This window comes from Lissotriton helveticus, chromosome 1_1 (genome assembly GCF_964261635.1).
Source record: "Lissotriton helveticus chromosome 1_1, aLisHel1.1, whole genome shotgun sequence".
Classification (NCBI taxonomy): Eukaryota; Metazoa; Chordata; class Amphibia; order Caudata; family Salamandridae; genus Lissotriton; species Lissotriton helveticus.
Window position 1 is genome coordinate 83,864,873 of NC_136057.1, and position 25,028 is coordinate 83,889,900.

Genomic DNA, 25,028 nt, shown 5'->3' on the forward strand with positions numbered 1-25,028 from the left:
GGCCACGGCTCTCATTCAGTCCATTTTTTTCGTAAATGTATTGTTTGGGTGAGGGGTTAAGTTTCACTAAATTTCAAACAGGAAGAGGACTTTTCTGCAGATGCGCCACTGAAAAATCTGTTAATGTTATTCATTGCATAGGAAATTAAGGTGGTGGACATGGTGGTGGTGGATGCGGTGGTGGTGGACATGGTGGTGGTGGTGGATGTGGTGGTGGACATAGTGGTGGTGGTGGATATGCTGGTGGTGGGCGTGGTGGTGGACATTGTGGTGGACATGGTGGTGGTGGACGTGGTGGTGATTGACGAGGTGGTGATGGACGCGGTGGTGTTGGACACAGTGGTGGTGGACGCGGTGGTGGTGGTGGATGTGGGGGTGGACGTGGTGGTGGACATGGTGGATGTGGTGGTGATGGACGTGGTGGTGGTAGACGTGGTGGTGGCCTCGTGGTGAATGTGATGGTGGTGGTGGTGGTGGTTGTGGATGTGGTGGTGGTGGTGGTGGATGTGGTTGTTGTGGACATGGTGGTGGTGGATGTTATGGTGGTGGACGTGATGGTGGTGGATGTAGTGGTGGACGTGGTGGTGGACATGGTGTTGTTAGTGGACGTGGTGGTGGACATGGTGGTGGTGGAGGTGGTGGTGGTGGAGGTGGTGGACGCAGTGGTGGTGGAGGTGGTGGTGGTGGAGGTGGTGGACGCAGTGGTGGTGGATGCGGTGGTGGTGGACGTAGTGGTGGTGGACGTAGTGGTGATGGACATGGTGGTGGACGTGGTGGTGGTGGACGTGGTAGTGGTGGTGTACGTGATGGTGGTGGACATGGTGGTGGTGGACGTGGTAGTAGTGAACGTGGTGGTGGTGGACGTGGTGGTGGTGGATGTGGTGGTGGACGTGGTGGTGGTAGTGGATGTGGTGGTAGTGGACGTGATGAAGGACGTGGTGGTGGTGGATGTGGTGGTAGTGGTGGTGGACGTGGTGGGTGTGGTGCTGGTTGACGTGGTGGTGGAGGTGGGTGTCGTGGTGGTGGTGGTGGTGGACATGGTGGTGGTGAACGTGGTGGATGTGGTGGTGGTGCACGAGGTGGTGGTGGAAATGGTGGTGGTGGATGTGGTGGTGGATGTGGTGGTGGTGGACATGGTGGTGGACGTGGTGATGGTGGTGGACGTGGTGGTGGTGTACATGGTGATGGTGGTGGACATGGTGGTGGTGGTGGTGGATGTGGTGGACATGGTGGTGGTGGATGTGGTGATGGTGGTGGACATGGTGGTGGTGGACATGGTGGTGGTGGACATGGTGGTGGACGTGGTGGTGGAGATGGTGGTGGTGGACGTGGTGGTGGTGGACATGGTGGGGGTGGACGATGTGGACGTGGTGGTGATGGATGTGGTGGTGATGGACATGGTGGTGGTTGTGGTGGAGTTGGTGGTGGTGGATGTGGTGGTGGTGGATGTGGTGGTGGTGGACGTGGTGGTGATGGACGCAGTGGTGTTGAACACAGTGGTGTTGAACGCGGTGGTGGTGGATGTGGGGGTGGACGTGGTGGTGGACGTAGATGTGGTGGTGGTGGTAGACGTGGTGGTAGCCTCGTGGTGGTGATGATGGACATGGTGGTGGTGGACATGGTGGTATTGGTGGATGTGGTGGACATTGTGGTGGTGGATTTAGTGGTGATGGATGTGGTGGTGGTGGACGTGGTGGTGGTGGTGGATAAGGAGCCTCGTATACCACACATATAATAATACAGAACAGAGCCCGTTTACACACTTATCACACTATCTGCTCCATCCTTTTGTTGTTGTTAGCCACTGCCATGGCACTCCTCACTGTGGTAGAGCCCCCAGCCTCCGCTCTTCAATGCCCTCGATGAAGTCTGCAGCGATCCCCTCTCGTGCACAGCTCCCAGGTACACGTCAGTGTCCTTCTCCCACCAGCAATGTCCCCTCTCCCTCCTTGCAGGGCATCCCTTGCCCTCTGCAGCCCCCGCCCCCGAACCCTGTGTTACCCTTTTAACCCCCGAATTACTGCTTGTCTACTACAGTGCCCTTTAGCTCCCTCTTCAGCACATCTGTTACCCCCACCAGGCTCAAGCAGTGCAGCTTTCACACCACCTGGAGTTCTTTCTCACCTCTAGCAGAGCCCCTCTCACCCTCAGTAGTGCCACTCTCATCCCCAGCAGCACCCCTCACAGCGTCCTCTCACCACACCACAGTGCCTCTCACATCCTCGCAGCACCCATCACACCCTCGCAGCGCCCATCACACCCTCGCAGCACCCATTACACCCTTGCAGCACCGCTCTCACACCAGCTACAGTTCTCTCACCTCTCGCAGCCCCCTCTCACCCTTAGCAGCCCCCCTCAAGCTTTGAAGCCATCGCTGTTGCATATTTATCTTATGCAACTAACAACCATTGACAAAGCCAATAGTCCTGGCTTGTAGTAGATGTAATGTTACTTGTTATATATGGATGGAATGGCGAAGCAGCAAAATACCAGTGGGGCGACACACTATGCCGAGCATGTATTTTCAGTTTGGGTTTTTAAGCCACTCCCTTCATTACATCGACCACGTCCCTCTGGGAGCCATCACAAGGTTTTTCATTTCACTTAAAGCCCTTTCTCCGGTATAGTGACTTCCTGCTGAACTGGGAGAACAAGTTCACTCAGACTTGGCAGTCAGCTCCAGAGAGACTAATCCATGCCCGGGCCCCTCATCCATTGCCACCTTGTGATTCTTACAGCGTTACAGTCCATATCTCATTCCCCTTATTGGATTTTGTCATTTTAGTGTCATTTTGTTAAATACATTTTACTTTTTTTTCTATTTTGGTTTGGTTTTTTTATTGTTTTTCATTTTGACTTTTACTTTTTTGGTTTCTACATACATATTTTACATATTACCTTAAGGTAAGCCTGCCTGTTCCGTGCTTAGGTACCAGGGGGTTGATCCTAGGTTAATTGAATGGCTTTGAAAGTTCACTCTGACAACGGTTGTGATTGTTCCTCATCTACCGTAAATAATAATTCAGTTTCTTACAGAAACTATGTGAAATTATCTGCAAAACAGGCAGTTGATAACCTACCAGGCTTGAAGCACCCTGTGGACAAACTGGAATATGGGAATAGTATTGTGTGGCAATAGAACCTCTAAAAAAATTCAGCTTGGATATGAACCAAGAATCACGCTTGAATATCACAACTTTTTAAAACAAGGTAGTCAGGAAAGATTGGCGTATATATTGCAGCTCTTTGCATTTTGGCAGCCCCAAGCAAATTTGAGAACAGAGTGGATGTATGTAGCAGAGGCGAGTCTGTTCACCCAATGTGAGTGGTGATATCCGCTTTGCTGATCTGCCTGAAGTTATGATGCTGCTGACAGTGGCCTGTCTGCTAATAGCGATGGCGTGACTGGTGGATCTATGAAGCCAAATAAGAGAAAGTTATCTTCCGACACCACAGTCTTCGTCACTGAGACCAGTAATACTGAAGACTCTGAGACTCACAGCAGTAATTTCTCCTTTCAGAGCGTTATTGCTGGAGATGGAGTGAAGCCCAGAAGTAAGCACATTACTAAGGTACCAACATAGTTTAATATTGTTCATTTGTATTAACTGTTTCTCTTTTGAAGCATTTGTAAATGCATTTTCTAGTTTAGTAGTTTTTATTGTAGGCTGTTATCTTCGGTTTAAAGGGAATGGTGTTGTAGTGTGTGACCTTAATGCTGCAGTTTGCATTTCATTACCATCATTTGCTTACCCTGGAGAATCTCCGGGGTGCAGGAGGTTTGCTGTTTCAGAGTTTTTTCTTCAGCTTCTGGGCAGTTGTTGCTCTGTGGGGATCTGTGATCCTGTTTCTCTGCTCTTCTTGTAATAGCTCTTATCAGAGCTCCATCCTCCCGCCAACGATAATAAGATGCCAGGCATCACCCAGCACACACCACAGACTATGACGGGCTACGTCTATCTGCTCGGCGCAGTTAGAGCGTGGATATAGTTCTCCGGACCCATCAGGCTGTGAATGTAACCTAAGGGCTTAAGATGAAATGTAGAGCTTACCTCCTTCCTGAGTGGCTCAAGACTGCTGTGTGCAGACCCGATAGCTGGTAGCACCCTGGAGTATGTATGTATAAATCAGATTATGTTGGAAGTAACCTGCAATATAGTGGCAGGCAGCACCCTGCCATAGAGTAGGGTTTCTCATAATATTTTATTTCCTGACACATTAATGGAGATTGTTTTTTGACAGGCAGAAGACCAACACTGACCGTACATTTTTCTGGGTTTGTCTTTAAAATGACGTACACATTAGGAATGGCATTTCGTTCTGCTGGAATAATAACACAAGTTATCTTGCACTCTGCTATGATGTTGCATAGTATGTTGGCTGCAATGCATTCCATGTTTCATTCAAACGTGCTTTCTAAAGGCCACACACATGATTTGCTGCTGTAGAGAAATAATGCTCCTGTGTACTGTGGCAGACTCAGAAATATTGAAAAACTTAATGATTTTCTTTCAGCACTTCATGTAAAGCCTTTCACATTTTGACTCAGTCATTTGGCAGAAACATAACTTAGGACCATTAAAATAGTTGTGATGGGGAACATTTGTGTGGGGTTAGGACTGGCTCGACCAGAGTGCTTTCTGTCTTGGAAGAGTATGGAGTTGACCACCTTGCCTGGTCCGGTGTGGAACCAAGCCAGCGATGCTTTGCTGCAGGCTCAATTGGCCTGATAGCTGGTTAACAGTTTGAGGAGGAGGAGGTGAAGAGCTGGCTAAGTGTGCCATGAGGCTGGCATTTCAGTACATCCCTGAGAAGTGAGCTTTGAGTCGATGTAGTGTTTCTCTTATACCACGTGCAATTCATCCTCTCCAAAGCCTCAAGAATTCCTGGGTGTGAAGGGCGGCTGATTCTGATTGGGTGCTTGATAGTTTTCCAGTTTTCTCATGTTCTTGATTGTTCATGTTTGTCAGTAGTTAATTAAACACGCCCAGGTGTTTTATCTCTTCAGTTGGCACAAGCTGCAATAAAAGTTTCTTTGTCATTGCAAAAAAATATGAATGGCCGACGAGCCTCTGTGGGTCAAAGAATGGAAGGGCTGGGGAACTGTCATTCATCCCACTGCTAAGCAGAGCAGTGTCATGCTTCATCCTCCGTCAGGCCTCTGATTTTGACCAACATCGCTTAGAACACTGAGACTTTAGAGACCATCCTTTTAATGAGAAAAACAAAACTACAAGTCCCATAAGCAATAGTGGTGGAAGGTGTCATGCATGACCTGGGACAACATCCGATTCAGCACTTCCAGTTCCATTTTTTAAGTATTTGAGACAATATTGAATTTATAACCTTTGTTTTTTATGGTCATGAGTCACCAGAATACTAAAAACCTGTCTTTTATTTTCAGGGTCAATTAAGTAATGGTCACCAGCTTGGAAGCTCTGGTAATTCTTCAGTATTTGTCATTGATCTCCATATGTGACTGGTTTGGGTCTGCCCCTGCATCGTTCCCGATAACTCGCACAGGTAAGGAGCTTGTAGCAGCAACGTGATAACCCCAATCTCGTCTGTAAGAAGTGCACTCGGAGGCAGGTGTCCGATCATTTTTGTGAAACAAGCAAGCGCAAATATCTGCTATGTACATTTGTTAAAATAAAACAGTCAAATCACAGTATATTGTTCCGGAGGTTCGTCCCAGAGACATTATCTGTAACTGAACGCAGACACCCTAGGAAGCAGGTGCTTTTAAGACAAGTTGCGTTCACTCACCTGAAGGTGACATGCTTCATCATTGGGCTCTACTCTTCAACAGGCCCTCGCTACAATGCCTGGTGGGCACCACCAGAAGGCACTGTGTCGCAGATCTTTTAATAAGTACGCCGGATGAGTATAGTAGGACAGAGGGTGTTGTGTCATAAGATGTGAGATTGGTGAAGTCTGAATAAAAGATCAACTATTGACCAGTTGCCGCAATATAGTTAATGTGATCTTCCTGGTCTATGTTGAGATTAAAAACAGTGGCAGAGAAATTGAGGAACTAATGGCCCCTATCACTGTGTGAAAGTGTCGATCACCTATGGACCTGCTGGTAAGCTGGGGTCTATACTTTAGGTCAACGTTTTACATGCCTTGTGTAGTCATGGAGCAATCTGTTGGCATTTCATCAGGACCAAATATTGGAAAATGGGTAAATGTGACCTAATCTTCTCCACAGCGTGAGGAGCTCTGTAACTCAAAGCCCTGCACCATGCATAGGTGATAAGGTGCCTATTACCATCGTACTACCACAGGTGAGCGCTGTCTAACAGGGTGCACTAGATACTGTAACCCTCCTAAAATTCAGGGCATATTGACTTATCCAATAGCAAGGACGCCGCATCAGAGGGCAACTGGTTTGAAAAGCACATGCTTCCTAGGGTGCCTGTGTTCAGTTAGAGATAATGTCTATGGGACTGAACCTCCAGAACAGTATACTGTGAGTTGAATTATATGAAGAATGTGTATATTGGACTGTCATTTTCCTCGTCATCTCTTGTGATATGTAAAATAAAACACAACACACCTGGAGGCCAACAAATCTATTATGAATTTAATGCAAAAATAGCAAAAGGCCAAGCAAACTAACAAGTCACAATTGTCTTTGCAATGGACGAGAGCATCCACCCTAAAGCAAGTTGGAGTATATAATGCTAATGCTACACAATGTATTTTTTATACACTTTTCTCCTAATACAAGTCAATGAAACCTGAACACATGATAGAAACAGTTACTGAAACGACACTAATGAGTAGGAGGCAGGATCTTCTCTCGAGAGGAATGTGAGGAGTCTGTGAGTTGCAGATAAAAGATACACAGACAAGCTGCAGAATTCACTGTTTCTGGAAATAACACTTCTGTTTGTCAATATTCAATTCATTACAAGATGCAGGAAAGTGTGCAGATGGACATCACTAAATAAAAGGGTTCTGGGCCCTAATAGAATCATGTAACTTTGCAGGTTATCATTCTATCCGACTTGAGTCATTAGTAGTACCTTGGGACTAGTGATCATACTAACCAGCTTCAGTCAGTATTGGCCCCCTGAGACCTATTATCCTGCTAAGTAACTCCAGTCAGTAGTGACCCCTGTACCTTAAATCCTGCAAATATTCAAAACCAGAGGTCAACTCTACTGCCAACCAGTTCCGGTCAATATTGACATATATTGTTACCCTGCCTGTAATGAATTCCAGAGGCCAGCGTTGTTGCTAGCCAGCTCCAGTCACCAGTGGCCCGTCACATATTATCCTCAATAGGATCAATGCCCAAGGCCTGTGCAGCTGCTAACCTGCCCTAGTCAGTAGTGTCCTCCCAGACCTGTTATTCTGCATATAATCAGCAAGGCTTTGGCCCTAATAACACTCACCCCCACATCCTTACCGTATAATAGCAATGTAATTTATTTACTTACATCATACGGTAGGTACCGCACTTTTTCACACGATCCCAAAAACAAAGAAAATCACAATTTGCCTAATTGTTCAGCACTCCACCATGTCAAAAATGACCAAATCACACCAAGCACTATAGCCTGCCACATCACATGGCACACTCAGCCACAACATGACAAGATACCACGGCTGGGATTCGGGGCCATTAATCCTCTTTTTGAGGCTTGTGTGCTGTAGATGCACATGCTTTACATACTCCTGCCATCTTGTGTTGGGTGCGGATGTTTGCAAGTTATTTTCCTTTGAAGAAGTCTTTCCAGTCACGAGGTAAGGTGACTCCACCTTTCGGTGATAGTGCGCATGGGCATCGACTGCATTGTTAGATTGTTTTTTACCCCAAACGGGTTTGGATGTGTATTACTGCACTCCGAAACCGCTCTTCAGGTTCCCCTCAGTGCGCAGTCCACGCTACCCTCAACTGTATTGTTTCAGTACACGTTTCCCTGTTCTCCGCATTTCAAATCAATTGGCAAACTCTCCATTTTGTGGGCAACCGTCGGGCCTTGCTGTGTAGATCAAGTTTGTAACTTGTGCATCTCTCCGGGGCACAAGAAGGAAGACTGCGACGCTTGTAAGTCGTTTCGGTCCAAGAGGACTCTACACGATTATCAGGCTCGATGATGAGAGAGACAGCGTCAAAGCATTCAACACACTCTGGATATCTTCGGGGAAGAATCTGACCAAGACGAGATAGAAGCGTCCGCCGTAGAAGAAGAGGCCCATCTCTATGCTAGAGCGCAATCGCTGGGGCATGCTGGGGCAGCCATGTGATTGCAATTCTATGTCATACCATTACCATAGGCGACTGACCAAATGTATAGGTTATCTTGCGCCCTTCTGACATCTAAACAGGTCTAATAAAAAGCATTTGGGTGTCAGCTCAATACTTAGTTGTGTGGCATGCACTATTTCTTCGACAGCTAGTTTGATCACACATCAGAGTACTGGCTGATAGGTCTGACGACTCCAGGAGCAAAATAAATATCTGCATTTCCAACCACAGATTGGTATTATCAGTTGACTGTAATGCCCTTTGGTTTGAAAAATGCATCTGCCACTTTTCAAAGGTTGGTGAACTAAGCCCTTGCTGGATTGGAATCCTTGAGTGCAGCATATCTACACAATATTGCTGTCTTTAGCTCCACCTGACAGGATCACCTGATTCACCTTAGGAAAGCACCGGGGGCTCTGAGAAGTGCAGGCCTCGTTATCAAGGCATTCAAGTGCCAGATAAGGCAGGGAAAGGTTGCATACTTGGGTCACTTTGTTAGTGGAGGCCAGGTTCAACCTTGGCAACCCAAGATCTAGACCATTCTGGACTGGATGGCTCCAACTACCCAGACTCAAGTGAGGGCCGTCCATGGCTTCCCTGGATTATGTCAAGCAATTCATTGTGCAGACCTATGCCTCTGAACATGGTATAGGAGCAGTGCTATCCCAAAACATGACCACGGTCAAGATCAGCCACTGGCTTTCATCAGTAGAAGGCTAATCCCCAGGTAACAGCGTTGAAGTGCCATTTAGATGGACGCCTTTGCTGTGGGTTGGTCCCTTGAGAAGTTTAGGTCAAACCTCTTTGGCTCCCCACCATTCCTGAGGCAGTGGTGTTTGCCGGAGGTGCAACAGGTCCCCCACTCTTCGGTTCCTGCTTCTAACTTCCAGGTCTGCCCTTTGCCCGCCCCGCTTGGCTTCGGTGACGGCCGCCTTAGTTTACAGCCGTCGCCCACAGAGGACCTGTTTTCTCCACTGTGGGGCCCTACGGAGGCGGGTGCGGCCTTCGCTCACGCAGTGTCCACGGCTTTGGGTTTTCTGCGCATGGGGACCCGGTTGCTCATTTCCCGGCAGACCATCTTTTGGAGGTTCTCCACCAGGGCTCTGGTGGGAGGGAGCTATTGCTACCCTTTGAGGGTTCGCTCGTTTCTTCCCTGATGGAGACCTGGGGGCGTCCCGCCACAGGCCATCCGGTGCTCCAACACCTCCTGCACCGGGACCTTCCAGCGCCACGTGACCTAACATGTCTTTCCCTCCAACCCTCTGCTTCCAGTCCACTTTTGCGGACTTCTTTTCCCTCCTTGCCGCCACTGTTGTCTCCGCCATCGCGGGAGGCCCGCTGGCTGGACTCTTGGGGACACAACATGTTCGTCTCGACCAGCGATGCTTTGCGGGCCCGTAACACCTTATGCGTGTTGGCTAGGGCCACCTCTTCTTTTTGGGACTCGGCTGAGTCCATGGGATTCGCCGCGTCACAGGAGACTGTTTAGGTTGACTTACGGCATCATGCGTTTGATGGCCGGGAGCTAGCAGCGTTTATTCTCCGCTCCGCTCTGGACATCTCGGAAGTGCTGGGCCATGCCATGGCTACCTCGGTCGCCCTCCGTCGGCATGCTTGGCTTCAGGACAGTGTGTTCCCTGAAAATGTTCGGGAGCGGCTGGTTGATCTTCCATTCGATGGCACTCTGTTATTCCATGCCCCGGCAGACTCCGCCATCCAGAGGTTCTTGGCAGGGCTCCATCCTCCTCCTCCTCCTCCTTCTCCTCCTCCTCCTCCTTCTCCTCCTCCTTCTCCTTCTCCCCCTCAGTGACTGCTGAGTTGATCTGGTTCTTGACTTACTTTTGGGCAGGTTGCCCTGGCTGTGAGGTGGGTTTTATGGCCACTCGAGTCCTCCTTGCTGAGACTGTGGCTTTGTTGGCTGCTGGACTGCCCTGTGTTGACTGTGTGTGTTTTTGCTTGAGTTATCTGCACAGAATTGGCCCTGAGATTAGGCCTTCTGTTTCTCTCTTGGGCTGCTTGACAAGCCTTCTGCGGGTTTTTCTTTTCCCCTCGTGTTTTCCTCTGCTGCGGAAGTTTCTTCCAAAGAGGGATCCCATGTCTTGGGACTTAACGTACCCTATGTGGAGTAGTAGTAGCTGTTATATAGCTTGCGCTCTACTAGGGAGTTATGGTCGCCTTCGGGCCTCTGCTCTCCATGGCGTTTCTGTATGTTGCTGATGCTTCTTTAGGTCGTGTGCGTGGACCCCTCGTAGTAGTGTGTCCGGGCATTTCCTTGCCTTCATGCTCCTGTCCTGGAGGCTGGGTTGGTTCTGTGTTTCTTCTTCTTTTTTCTTCTTCCCACACCACTCTTGGGTTCTGTGGTGTTCTGCTTGTGGGGGGCTAGGAAGACGGGGCTCTTCGCCCTGTCCATTGGATTAGTCCCCTGTGGGACCCTCTGTCTTGTCCAGGCTGGTGGGGTCCTTCCGCAGACTCTCCTTTCCCTTGGGTATGGCTAGGGTATCTATTCTACGTTAAGGAATCTGTGGCTAGTAGTCTCTATCAGATGTACGAGTTACTTTCCTTTGGTAACGATGTATCTGGTAGAGACGATTCTAGCCCCAGATTCCTTCACGGCCCGCCCTTCCTCCCCGTTCTGCGAGGACCCTTTGGCTTGCCCTTCTGCACTCGCCTCCCGGTGGATGGCTATGATGAGTGAGTGCATTATTTCGCTCTCTCGCCAAGACATTGTCTTGCTTTGTTCCTTCCTCTTCCTTGGCAATGTAGAGACTGGGTCTATAGGTACTCCTGTGCCCCTCTGCTCTGGTTGCTCCAGGATTGAGGCTGGCGTTCTTTTGTCCCTCTTGTTCCTGAGAGTCCTGGCCCCTCTGCTACCCTCTGGGTTTGGGTAATTTGGCCGTGCCCTGCCTCCTTTGGGGGGGGGTTGTCGCACTCTGTGCTGGGGTTGCCTTGGACGTCTGTCGTTCCCTTTTTTTCTTGGAACTTGCTCCCCTTCATGGGTCTTGGTCGGGGTTGAAGTCCTGCTGCATGTTGTCATGACATTTTGCATATTTTCCATGTCTTAAGGTGGTACTGTTTTCATACTAGCAGGGTGGCTGCTCATGGCTGTGCTCTGTTCTTTCTTCTTTCCCTGCTTTTGGGTACTGCAGTGTTGGCACTGATCCTTATGGTGTTCTTCATCACCATTCCTTCTTTTCCATTTTTCTGCTGTTTCACACACTGGTCCCATGCTCCCACAGTTTCTCTGCTGGCTCCACGTTGTGGTGCGGAAAAGTTCTCCGAACAAAACTGACGTAGGCGCGCCGGGGTGGGACTTATGTCACCTCGCTGACATCACGTACGCGGACGACGCCTGGTCGGAGTCGCGTGATGCTGTACCCCCGGCGCACAGGGATGCTGTGGCAAAAAGTTTTCCAGATCCAGTTTCACGCCTGAGGATAATTCTACGTTAAGGAGTCTGCGGCTAGAATCGTCTCTACCAGATACATCGTTACCGAAGGTAAGTAACTCGTACAACAGGTACATCATAGAAAGACTGATGGACATATTGAAGCGGACCTAGAGATATATGCATAACACAGAAAATATGGAGGTCTTGATTTAGAGTTTGGTGAGCAGGGTACTCCTTCACAAGCGTGTTGGGAGTACCCTGTCCAACAAACAGATGGTCTGCCTGACCTAGTGCAAGTCAGGTGGATTGTCATATGTCCAGCCTTTCTTGGGTGCCGTCGGTGTAAATACATCGGACGGCCATTCCTTTTTAGATCAAGCAGTCTGATGTATTTTTCTCTTATTCAGCACCACCAGGGAATACCTGGCAGTCGTGATGAGAATCTTTTTTTTAAATGAACCCCACTTCCTGGGAGAAAAATAATCAGGGAGAAAGTTCCTAAGGTGCGAGGGTGATTAGTTATTGTTTTTTAAAAACAAACTACGGCTTTCGAAGCTTGTTTTAGAAAAACACACAAGTTGGTGAATGGCCGCCTGAAACATGGCAGCCGCTCACCACCCCTGCAGTGCCTTCAGAGGAGCCACCATGGCTGCTGCTCCTCTGAAGGGACAGAGAGCGCCACAGGGCCAGCAGAGATCTCTAACAAGTCAGGTGACCCTTTGGACTTTAAATCAAACCCATAGACTTGATGATTGACAAATAGAAGAGTGAAGAAAAGAGAGAGTTAATTAGAATGCTGCCGATATGTGATTTCTTGTATGTGAATAAGTAAATGACAAGACGCTGCTGTGTTCCTTACCTTAACGCAGCCTTTTTTTAAAAACCTGCTATATATGTCGCATTGGTTTATCTCTGCAAGTTCAGCTGAACAAGTTACTGGTTATGTTAAATTATGTCATACTGGATTGCTGTCTAGAAAACATACAAGGACCAAACGCTTCAGCTTGACAAAGCAAGGGAGTTTCAGTGCCGCCTCTCTGTTCAGTCTAGTTCCGGGGCAACGGGATAGGTAGCGGCTACTGGGTTGAGATCACTTTCCTTTGATGTCATGTGACCTATCCTAGTAATGCTGCGCAAACTGACCAAGTAAACCCTTTTTTGTACTTGACTCTCAAGTTAGCGAGGGCCCGCAGTCACAATATTCTCAGCTGTGTAATGTCGACCAGCTTGAACTCCGAGCTCAACAATAGATCAACAGACTCGATTTAATAAATGACCAGCACGCTGCTTATCTTGCCAAGACACAGGTACTTTTAAAAGCTCTTTTTATTGAACTTGTGCTGAATCGATGGTGTTGACAACGAAAGTACGGTGCACATTAGCGAGAGTAATTAGACCAAAAAGGCAAAGTCTGAAAAAATGCAGTGAGTAACATAGCTTGGCTTGTCCTGAAACTCCCTGGCCAAATCCCACTACATAAAACTAGATCGCAAAGATGGTACATATTTAACTTTCACTACTTCATGGCGCGTCACATGGCCCGGTAGCTCTACCATCCCTCCCATATCTTTTTCCATTTACAAGGGCAGCCCCTGCTGAGATACAACCTGTGTCCACCTGTTGACACCAATCAAGATCTGCTTCCCAATCTTCCACCCTGGGGGTGGGGGGCGGGCTGGCTGGCTCCCCAACCGCTGCAATATTACGCTTGCCAACCGCCGAAGCCAGGGCCAGTCATATTCTGCTAAAACTTTGCCATGTCACCTCACTCGTGATATTCATTGAATTACCGGACAACTCCACACCACATTAAAAAAAGCCCCCCCTCACATTCCCTTACTCAGAAAGGTTGTCGCCCACACCTATTCGGTGCACAAAGCTCTGGAGTAGTAGGTCCTATGTAGATCTGTAGTTAAATTAGACCAAAACGAGTTCTAATTGCCACCTCCCTGGCACCCTGAATGGCCTCAACCCAATCGCCATCGCCAAGTGTGCCTAGATCCCTCTGCCACACAGCTCTCCGCGTCCCCAAGGGATTCGGAGAACTGTAGATCAACTTCCTATAGATGGGCTTTTTCAGTCAGGGGATTAGTTAGTAGCTGGTCCTCCAGTGGGGATGCATCAGGCAACTGCCCCCTTCCCGGATGTGACTTTCTATTTCTATTTAGGGGGTTTTGTAAAGCGCTTGGTGACGCACAACGGCGTGTCCCCGCGCTAAGGAGCAACTCTTACTGGAACCTATAGAAGCGGCGTACCTTACTGGGCAAATAGTGCAGTTTTAAGTTTGACTCTGAAAATTGACTCTGATGGCTCTAATCTCAGTGCCATGGGTAGTTTGTTCCATCTTGAGGCTGCAAGGTACCTGAAAGATCTTCCGCCCATTCGAGCTCTAGACACCTTGGGAACGACCAGGAGTCCAGAGCCAGAGGATCTCAACGAGCGGGACGGCTCATAAGTAGTCAGAAGTCCCTGCAGGGGAAGAGGGGATCTCCCGTTGATGATCCGATGGCACGTACATAGAGCTTTAAATTCTACCCTGCTTCTGACCGGAAGCCAATGCAGAGATCGGAGGGCCGCGGCCGATGCAGCTCGTCTGGGTAGTTTAAGCACTAAGCGGGCAGCGGCATTCTGTAGGACCTGTAGGCGGTTGAGGTTCTTCTCCAAAGTCCCTAAATAGAGAAGATTGCCATAGTCCATCTTTGATGTGACTAGTGCATGCACCAGGGTTTGTCGGGCTCTCACAGGTAAAAACTTCAAAGTCTTCCTGAGACTTTTAAGGGTCCCAAAACATGATCCAACCACCTGATTAATCTGGGGGCCAAAGGAGAGGTCAGTGTCAAACCAGATGCCCAGATTCTTTGCTTTCTGGCACGGAGAGGGTGTTGGACCTAGGCAGGATGGCCACCATGCCGACGTCCACGCTGATTGGCAGCCCCCCACGACCAGCACCTCAGTCTTGCCTCCGTTGAGCTTGAGGCAGTTGGCGGACATCCAGGCAGCTAGATCTTGCATGCAAGCTCTGAAGATGTCCGCCGAGAGACTGGGTGCACGCGACAGGGAGATCACCAACTGCGTGTCGTCGGCATAAGACACCAAGCGGAGGCCGTGACTCTCTACTAAGGTGGCGATAGGAGCGACATAAAGATTGAAAAGTGTTGGACTCAGGGACGAGCCCTGCGGCACCCCCTGGTCCAAAGAAATTCGCTCAGAGTAGTGGTCGCCCTGCCTCACTTGGAAGCCTCGGCCAGTGAGAAATGAATAAATCCATTTCAATGCTGCTCCTCTCACCCCTCCTTTGTTCAGACACTGTAGCAAGATGGAATGTGCTACAGTGTCGAATGCAGCACTGAGATCTAATAGAATTTTTGCAGAGCGTGACCCACCTGCAAATGTCAGAACCGTTTTTAGTCACCTAATTTATACTTTTGTTGTAGGATCGTGAAGGACACACGCACCTGTCCCCTCCACACATCGCCCGGCGTTCTAAGCTAATCAATCCCCATTTTGTGAAGCCCTGCAATCCTCCCACTGCACTTAAGAGATCACTATCATACAGTGGAGTCATTTCAGTCCATTTACCTTCTCAGCCTAAACACTTGGTAGCCTCTCTCCACACACTTACCACTGTTTGGCTACGAGTAGGTAGGGTGCTCTCAAGCTTTCTTCGATAGAGCACCGGGGTGGGGTAACCTCTCTTGCCAATGGCCAATCTATCTACCTGGTAAGCAGGATCCTTACGGTCCGCAAAAACCCAGTTGTTGACTGCCACCAGCTGCGTGACCCAGTAATACTTCTGAATGCTCCGGACCGCCAGTCCACCTTAATGAACTCCCCTCTGCAGCTTACTCAGCATGAAGTGCCACCATCCCACAACAGCAGCCAAAGTTCTCAGACTACCTTTTGAAAGAAAATCTCTAGTGGGATCGTAAAGGACTTTTTTTGCACGATGTACTAGAGGCCCTGGAGGGTGATCACTTAAAATAGGGCGACCCGGCCCAGTAAGGAGAGCGGGAGTGCCCACTAGTGTGGGGCATCCCTGCGAAGACGATCTAATTTCGGGAGTATGTTCCTGACTGTGGCCCCCTTGTAATAAACACGCCCAAATATTTAATGCCATGTAGTGCCACCCGAACTGTGCAGCCGCAGGGTCCCTGCCACCAGCAGGAATATTAAGGACTTCTTCCAGTTGATCTTATATCCTGAATAATCTCTAAATATGTGAAAAATGTGTAGGATTCGTTCACTCAAGAAGGCTGATTACGTGTCCTACAGCAAAACATCAGCGTAGGGGAAGATTCTCTCATCCCACTCCTGATCAACTGGAATACCCCATATGAGAGGTCCTTGCGAACCTACGCACGTGTGAAGCGCATAGGAGACAAGGAACATCCCTGTTGGACGGCAAAGACTCGGGAGACTGTATTATTGACGCACATGCACGCTAGAGGGTCCACATACAAGAGCTTGACAGCAACGCCACTGGTTCAGCAAAGGAATCCCCTGTCGCATGTGGTACGCCATTAAGGTGTCGGAGATTTAAGCGCGTTCCCTGGTGTGGCATAATGCCCGATTGATCAGGATGATCCACTGTTACAATTACTGTCCGCAGGCAGATCGCCAAGGCCTACTCAAGGACCTTAGTCTCAAAATTAAGCAGGGAGGTAGGTCTATAAGACCCACACTCAGTTGCTGGTTTGTCATTTTTTGGGATGACCACCACCTCAGATGTTCTTTGGTCCTCTGGGAGACACCCTTATTTTCAGGCAGTCTGAAACCTCCTCTGGAGGCACTTCCTGATTTTATCCATCATGCTTTTATATAATTCTAAGGGGAGCTCATTAGGCCCTGTTGCTTGACCTGTTTGCAAGGTTCTTATTGTCTTATTTATTTAGTCTACTGTCAGGTCTTGCTCTAGTGCGTCTCGTTCCTCATTTGTTAGCATTGGCAGGGTCAGGTCTTACAGGAAGTCTCTCCCAGTATTTCCGTCCCCTTGTTGTCAATAACCTCAAGGATCCAGTTCCGTCCTTTGTCTCGTCTTTTTAGCCATGTAAGCAATTTATTGGCTTTATCAACGACATCATAGAGACCATGCTGGGTAGCCAGCGCATGAGTGCATGCTATTTTCCATTAGTGCTCTTAATGTGTGCTGCTTCAGTTGATAGTGTAATGGGAGAGAAACTGTTTCCCCACATGCCAAGCGAGCCTCCAGGAAAGCACATTCCCTTTCCTGAGCCTCGCACTTCAATTTACGTTCCTTCAACATTCTCTCAATCAAGGCTTGTGTCTGGTCTTGAATCACTGCCTTGAATTCATCCTATAGCTCGCAAGTTGATTCAACAGGCCGCCCGTTCTCCTTAAAATAGAAGTCTGCTCCATCTCTCATATGAGCTTTGAACGTCTTGTCTTTTAAATATCACAGATCAACCCTTGGGGGTAGCATGAAGTCAACAACCAGACCATCGAGTTGCACCTACACCAGCGAATGGTCTGAGGTTCCCCCTGCTATGTGCGTAGCAGCTCTAAAATCATCTTTATGGACAGTCTGGGTGAAAAGATAGTGCAGGCATGTCAGACTACCATGTGCTACAGACAGGTGCGTCCGGTTCTTATACCCTCTTCCCCTCTAGGGGCATTTAGGAGTATCATGAATATAGTATTGGGTCAGTTCTGTCACTCCAGTCACCCCAATGCGTGTATACTCTTGTATACTCTATCGTAAGTGTCTTACCCTTTCACAGGATGAGTCAGTCTTGTCTGGGTCTCTTTCCTGTTTCCCGGCACTTGAATGGCACGCCTGAACACTCGAGAGAGCAGTGACCCACCAGCAGGCTTTTGTGGAGCGCTTTTGTCATGGATATAGTACTGCATTCAGTAGGGCACCCACTCTTTTCTTTGCAGTTGCCTGAAGATCAGCAGTCCCAAGGTAGCAGTCACACCTAGCCTGTCTGTAAGTGCAGCCCCCTCTGGAGGGCCGACCATCAGCAATTGAGCCCACATTGTGGCTGGCTGGACCACAGGCGTAAGCTCAGACAGGGTGTTCGACACTGGAGTAGTTGTAGTCCCTCATGGGCCTCTAACACAGAGTAGTCAGAAATTCAGCAGCTAAAAGCCCAACACAGGCTCTCCAGGAAGTCAGTAGATTCAGACCCTGATGTGTTAGGAATTTGGCAAATGCAACCTTGAACGGGACAGTTGGCAGCACACACTCTCCTACTGGGCCTCAACAATCATGTTATCATAGAGTTTTATTTTCACCCTTGAACTGTTGGGAGAGTCAGTTGTGGGGGTGCGGGGTCCCTCAGACTAGCTGGTCCTGCTGAATGGCTTTCGACCCGCCCTACATATAACTGGGATGAGTCAGACCTTGCTTCTTCCAGGACAGCCTTGTCCTCCTGCTGGATAGTCAAACTCCCTTCCCTTTCTTACCAGACAGGCAGGCTTCTAGGCAGACTTCTAGGCTCTTCAGGACAGGTACACAGCTTCTCCATTAAGTAATTCAGCCTGCAGGTGATGTCCCTTCAACTTAGATAGACTGTCAGGCTGACACCATCCCTGATGGCACAGCAGGCACCTGAGTACTTTGTAGAGCACTTTATTCGTTGGTAACAGAGGACTTTGAACTGGGGTATACAACAACTGGGGTATACAAGAGGGATAGATGGTCCCACTTGTATACACAACTGGCAGGCAGGAGATGCAGTTTACTCTGTTGCACTCTCACATTGCATTTATGCTACGCACACCAAACCCTAAACACGCACTTGATGTTAGCGCAAAGTCTGGGCACAGGTATTGAAATGGAGCATTACATGGGTGTGTCAGTAGGATGCCACTCCACTGACCACGATGCAAAGATCTCATCAGGCTATTGATCCTTACAACAGGTTGCATTGCTATCACCGCTCTAGCTGTTAAACCCATGACAGTCCTCTGCCTTAAATGAGGGCACACTTGGTGTGACCCTCCAGGTCACAGGACCGGTCCAAGATCTCTCATAGTCCCTTGTTAGAAGTTGCACAGTACTGGGGTGGCAAATCTCATGTAATTGTTTTGTGGTAGATTTATCCCAGTAACGTGCAGTTACAAGTTTGACGCCATGGACTGGGGTGTTGCCACGAGGAACAGATTCTTCTGCCTGTCAAACCACATGCCATTCACTATTTCATAGCGTTTTTCTGCTTTTATTTACCACTTGTTTTAAGCAGGTGGTAGATATATGCAGGTGGTTGGTTGGGGGGGGGACGGGTGAAGCAGGGGAGGGAAGAGGAAAGCATATTCTAACAGAGGGAAGAATTGTGTGTTTTCCCCAGTTAGTATTTCAGTTTCAATTTCAAGAATACTTTATCCGGTATAAAAACAATACCATACAAAGTGCATTATTATAAAAATGAAAGGCATTACAACTGGTAAAAGTTAAATGATAAAATGGGGGTATATGTAAACAATCTCAATAAAGTTTTTTCATGCCTTAAATGTCCGGTTAAGAACGATTTGTACAATAAAAACAGAATCCTGGGCCTTTTAGTGCAGCCAACCCTTCTATCACAAGAGATGATCAAGGACAGTTATTCGTCACCTCTAGTATTCCTTAGTCTCACAGCCGATCTCAAGAAGTTTACCATACTAAACAATGTTAGAGGATCTACTGACAGTTTCAAAAACAGTAGTGCCACCTTTACCTGGTTGAATCTGGCTTGCCTTAAAAGCGGTTTTAAAAACAATGTCCTGGGGTACGCATAAAAGGGGCATATTAAAACAAAATGAAGAGTGTCCTGCGGAGACCACTGGTCGCAGCCGCACGGCCCTTTATGTCGATATCTGGTGTGTACCCTACTGGAACTGATAAAATATGGTGCAGGAGATTCAACCTGAATATGGTCATTAAGAATCTGTTGTGTTTATTCTACGTGTTGGACAGGTAAAATTCCATTCTTGGGGTTGATTTGGTTAGCAAGTGGGCTCTTACCGAGGATTTCATCAGTTCTCTGTCCTCCCTTTCCAAAGATGTTTGCCTTATGAATTCTATCTTTATGATACCCTTGTCTTTAGGTCTGAGTTCAGCAGGTTCATCAAAATACTTAGCATAGCCCAGCCCTTTCAGGGTATCCCTTACATATTTAAGCCAAGGTATCTTTAGTCCCCTATCCAGGGCAATGCAGTCCGTTAGTATTTACCTGCTTAGTGTGGCCTCTGGGTTCGTCCATATTTTAATCCAACAGGTTATGAGTTTGAGTCTTAACCTGTCGCTAATATTAGAGAGGCCTAACTCCTCGTGAACAATATGGGAAGGCGTGATTTGTGGTACCTGCAGAACCCTTCTCAGGAATTTGTTTTCCTCGTTTTGGAGCAACGAGATGTCTCTAAAACCCCATACTTCGCTCCCATACAAGGTCCTAGCACAGCATACTGAGGTGTACAAGTGCATGATTTCCTTTGGTGACCAGCGGCCTAATCTTTTTGCAAAATTCATGATTGAGCCCACCGAGCTAATTTGGGATCTACATTTGTCATTAATCAGTGTTTTGAATCTAAGGTGATAGTCAAATAAAATCCCTAGGTAATTAAATGCCTGCACTTTTTCTAATTTGTGAGACCCGATTGTAAAGATAACATTCTTAGACGGTCTTTTCCCTGTTTCCATAATATAAGTTTTAGTAAGATTGGGTGTTAGGTCTATATCCTCCATGAAGCTGACAAAGCCGTCAATAAGGGACTGTAGTCTCTGAGCTGTGCGGGCCAGGAGTACCGCATCATTCGCGTATAGTAGGACCGGTATGCCTCTCCTACTTATACTTGGACAGTCCACCCCTAAGTCTCCTAGCGCCTTGTCCAATCCATTTATGTATAATGTGAATAGAATCAAAAATACTTTATTCGGTTTTCGTAATTTAGAATAACCATAAAAGTACATAAAAAAAACAGTTGATTGTACAATAAAAACAATTTTTTTAAAAGAAGAACAGTATCGATATACATATAAAATACAGTACATCCGGTTTGATGTCTAAATCATTAAAAAGTTAATTATTGCATTTAAGAAATTACACATAAAGTCAACTGTAACAATTTCCAGTTCATAGTAGAGACATATTACTCTCTGCGCTAGTCCTAGATCTTAATACAGATTTCAAAAATCTAGCTAGCTGGTTTGATGTGACCTCATCCTCCAAATATTGCAATCGGAGGAAAGCTGGGCGACATCTGCGTAAATTAATTAATTTTAGTATCGGAATTAACCATCGTTTTCTTTGGGCCGAATAAAATTTACACAAAATAGGACAACATGGATGGTTGTTTGAGTTGATGTTTCATCACATGGGCATAAGAGTAATCTTCTTGACCAATCATTTGTTCTAGGATAGGTGACAAAATGATGGAAAATATTAAACCGGAACCTAGTTAATAATAGCCTTTCATAGGATGTTAAATTGAAAGTTAGATACGGCTGGATAAGCAAGGACGTTTGAACCATTATAGAGTGCTGTACACTCTTTTTTCTGACCCCACTGCTGAGGCACAGCTGTTCTAGGTGGGTCAGACAGGTTAGCTTAAATGATTTCCTTGACAATCCTGCGATCTGTGTGGGGTTATTAAAATAGTCCACCATTCCTAGATCATCAAGAACATTTCTGACATAAGCAATCCAACCTATCCTGTGCACTTTTTCAAGTGAAAGACAATCCAAGATGAGATTTTGTGAAAAATATGTTTCTGTGGATGTTCATATGCGATGCCACAACATGAGGGGCTGGATTGCTATCAAATCTGTCAGAAATGGGAGTCCTAACTCCATGTGGCAAGAGTAAGTTGAAGAGCCCTGAGGCAGCGCAAGGAGATATCTCAAAAAGGTGTTTTCCACTCTTTGTATTGGTTCCACCTTCACGTAGCCCCATAGATTACGGTGGATATGCATTTTGCCTTGTAGATGTTTAGTAACTCAGTTGGAGGCCGCTTACCCAGTCTGCATGAAAAACTAATTAAGGCCGCAGTTGCTCTTGTATACGACAACTTCCTTGCGTCAATGGCCTGTTTCCATGTCTGTTTATTATCTATGACAATACCCAAATATGGATACGTAATCGCTGATTCCAGCTTAATACTGTCTAGGAAAATTGCTTTGGACCGTTGTTGAGTGTTTCCTAAGGTCATTACAAATGGTTTTTTTATATTCAATTTTAGGTCCAGAGCGGCCATAAATATTTGATACCTGCCAAGGGCATTTTGGAGTTCCCGGGAAGTACGGGCTAGAATGACCGCGTTTGTGGTAAGTCCTGGCACCCTTTCACCATGGCTCGCTCAAGGGCATTGGTGTAGAGAGTAAAAAAGAAGGGTGCCAGGACACATCCCCGCCTTACTACCCGCCGTACTTCGAACGACGCGGTCAACTGTCCACACACACCGTACCTAACTCGTGGAATTGGCTCCTGAGTAAAGTACACGTATGAAATCCAGTATGACAGGTTCTACCCCCATGTCCTGCATGACTGCCCATAGCTTGTTGTGGCTAACGCAGTCGAACGCTGATGATAAATCAACGTATACTAGGTTGAGACACCCGCCCTTCGCAGACGCATACTTCCCCGCTAATAGTGTTAGATTCAGGACCTGTTCAGTGGTACCTAAGCCCTCACGAAAGCCAAATTGGAGGTCTGATTGTACCGAATTTTCTTCTGCCCAAAGTTGGAGTCTCTCTAGGATGATGCGGCCCGCCACCTTCCCCAGAGAGTCCAACAATGATATTGGTCGGTAACATAAAGGGGATTGCCTGTCACGCTCTTTAAACATTGGTACTAGTATACTAGCGGATCATGTGGTAAGCAAACCGACCATACAAGATGCTTCCAGTACCCAAACTAAAATGGGGGCCCGGAGTTCCATGCGTTATTCATTGAGATGCCCGATGCATTTCGAGGCTCGAAATGCATCGGGCATCTCAATGAATAACGCAAGGATGATATGTTATGTTTCGTTCACTGTATAACTCTACAGTCTTAAACATCAAAGAGCAAAGAATTGTAACAAATGATGAATGTTGTTTTCAATGTATTGAATTGATAAGTTATGTTGATGAAATTTGAAATTTACTTTGGAAACTGAAAATGATGAAGTTTTGAAAAAATAAACTAAAAGAGATTCGCAACAGTGCACAGTGGTCGGGTGTAATTCACTCGAGATAGGTTGGTTCTAGTGTTGGCTCGTGAGGACAAACGGGCTACCACTGTTGCATGCGTAGATAAGTTATATATTAAACATTTAACTTGAAAACGTTAAAAGAGGTGTGCTTCTCCCCCCTAAATTGAGTTTAGGTTCCACCATGCTTTCATGAAATTGGTCCTCCTGATAATGTTATATCTTTTGGGTCTCTAATAGGGAGTCAGTTTTGTTCTTCCAATCCCGATAGTGGGGTAAATCGATTTACTGTGGGAAACATCTGTTAGAGATCATGTCTCTTACAATTCTCAAGTGAATGGGAAAATGGCATACAGGTTAAAGGGGGATAGAAAAAAAGCCCAGGGGAAGTATGTTAATTTCACCTCTGACAAAGTAACTTCTTGACAGCTCATAATGAATTCAGTTTACTACCCTAGGTGATCCAAAGTTAAGCACTATACAATCGCCAGGACATGATCTTGGGCCAGAACCCACCCACTGCACCCTTCTTGCCATTTTAAAATCTCTGAATAGTGCCTCATCTAGACCTATTTTTGAACCTATCCAATGTAGGGCTTTATTTCTAAGCGATTCCCATCCCTCTTCATCTGAGGTAGATTTACGTGGGACGTTTGTCAGCACCACAACATAAGGTGTTGCTGCCGGTGGAAGATTCAAAATTTCATCTGGCCTTAGTTTTTTCGTAATCTGATTATCGGGCGTTGATGAGAGAATCTGTTGTAAGCGAGGGGGAAGCGCGGGGGTACCTGATAGAATAGTATCTGTGGTTGCCTCAGCAGAATTATTGACCTTTCCACAAGCTTTAATTTGGGAAGGTTTAGATGACTGAGTCTTTGGTCTTAAACTAGTTTGGTTTGACGTATGTTCTCATTTCCTTCTTGGCTTATAGTTTGATTACTTTGTGGGGAGTAAATATTTTTATTAAGCAGCCCTGAGTAAGAGGATAGCGTATGCTCAATTTGACTCAGTCTGTTTTCCATTTGGTCCAGCCTTAACCTAAGATACATAACCAGCCTTTCTAGTACTATAGTAAGGGACTTAATATCGTTATTTACACCAGCACAGCCCTTGTTGTGTGCACCCTCAGCTTGTGTCGATGTTTTAGATATCCCTCCTTTCTGCTTTCCTTGCTTGGTGTGTTTCTTTCTAGGGGTTACTGCTTCTATATCGCTGTCTGGAGGAGGGGGATGTGCGCTTGTGACGCTTAGGGGGTTCGCATGGAGCGTATTGGCCTGATGACCCGGATGTTTCTGTTTTTTTTGTGGGGGTTGTTCGATAGAATCTGAATCGCTTAAAGTGATTCTATCATCGTTTTGCTGGACACAACCATTTACAAAGGGTTTTGTTGTTACTATCTGTCTTTGGTTCGATGACTAGGCCGATGGATTAAGTTCCAAAGAATTTGCATTTATCTGTTCCTCAGCTGTACTAATCTGATTTTCTAGGGCGGCCATTGCTCCCGTTAGGTAGCTTGGCAGTGTTTTTTGTGTATCCGCAACGGCCCTCCTCCCGTCCTTAGCATTGGGGCTGACATGCTTCCTTTTTTGCCATCCCTATGCTCTCTAGGTATGGTCCTACCGTCACAAATTACAATTAGGGTAAGGTACAGGAAATAAGTATTAGCTAAGGGGAATGGCCCAGCCCAGCCCCGGTCGGCCACTGACGGGCACAGATGGGCCCGAACTTGGCCCAGGCTTAGCCCGGCGCGGCACGCGCGCGGTCCCGTGACGCGGGGCTGTGCTCGATTTTAAACGCCTCCAGGCGTGGGAATGGCGATGGCGGCTTCCGCCGCAAAGGAGCCTGCGGGTTGTGGTCCCCCTCCGCACTGCGGCTGCGAAAGAATGGAGGCTGCGGCGGCGGGAGGGAGATGGCCAGCGGCAAGGGCAGGCAGCAAGGTCAGTGTCCAAATGCCCCCAACAGTCTAAAAACAAACGCCCGCTCCACCGGGGCTGTGCTCGATTTTAAACGCCTCCAGGCGCGGGAATGGCGATGGCGGCTTTTGCCGCGAAGGAGCCTGGGGGTTGTGGTCCCCCTCCGCACTGCGGCCGGGAAAGAATGGAGGATGGGGCGGCGGGAGGGTGACGGCCAGCGGCAAGGGCCAGCAGGGAGGTCAGTGTCCAAATGCCCCCAACAGTCTAAAAACAAACACCCGCTCCGCCGGGGCTGTGCTCGATTTTAAACGCCTCCAGGCGCGGGAATGGTGATGGC

The 25,028-nt window shown here is 47.5% G+C and overlaps 1 long non-coding RNA gene across 1 annotated transcript in view; it reads left to right on the forward strand.

The window, feature by feature from the left end:
• Window positions 1–25,028, forward strand: part of LOC144767795 (uncharacterized) — a 49,534-nt gene that overhangs the window by 17,350 nt on the left and 7,156 nt on the right. Inside the window, exons 2-3 of the long non-coding RNA XR_013598345.1 lie at window positions 3,522–3,572; window positions 5,405–5,523. This is a non-coding gene — a long non-coding RNA (uncharacterized LOC144767795). The remainder of the gene's footprint in view (window positions 1–3,521; window positions 3,573–5,404; window positions 5,524–25,028) is intronic.